Source organism: Protomyctophum parallelum (genome assembly GCF_964188405.1).
Source record: "Protomyctophum parallelum genome assembly, chromosome: 20".
Lineage (NCBI taxonomy): Eukaryota > Metazoa > Chordata > Actinopteri > Myctophiformes > Myctophidae > Protomyctophum > Protomyctophum parallelum.
In genome coordinates, this window is record NC_139718.1 from 42,146,881 (window position 1) to 42,147,544 (window position 664).

Sequence of the window (664 nt, forward strand, 5' to 3'; positions counted from 1 at the left end):
TTAAAACCCTGTTTCTTGTTCTATTCCACTCATAGCTGAGGTGTTTGAACTAGCATGTTTTTAATAGAGACGACATTATAACTGATTTTTGCATTGGCTTTTCAAAAACAGCAGAGTGTCTGTTACTGTTACTGGAACAGCGAGTAGTAGGAATTACATTACAACATTGCGAAGTGCAATAGAATTATTACATGAGAATAAAAAAAAATGAATAGAAGAACAAAGTATACCCACACAGCAGCAAAAAGTTGATGAAGTGAAGTGAAATACTGTTGCTGTGTGTTCGCGCAGAAATAAAACAAGTCCATAAGAAACTACTCAAGAGAGTGCGGATATTCCTGTCTCCGAACCTCATGCAAATCATCTCTATAGTCATGTGCTCAAGGCCAACAATCCGTCAGATATTTCATTTTCCATCCTGATTGTCTTCCAAAGTCTGCAGGACTGTTCACACATTCCCACTAGGCCATGGAAGATATGCTATAGGTTACATTCTGCAAGGTTCTTCAGTATTTCATTCTGTGTGGAATGTGTCTTCCATGCCAGCGTGGCACAAGAGGTAATGTCAGGGGTGTATAAACCAAAGGTACTATAGGTTCAAAACTCAAACCAACTCAATAAACTAAAACAACTGTGACATCAAACTGGTGTGATCATTAAAAAA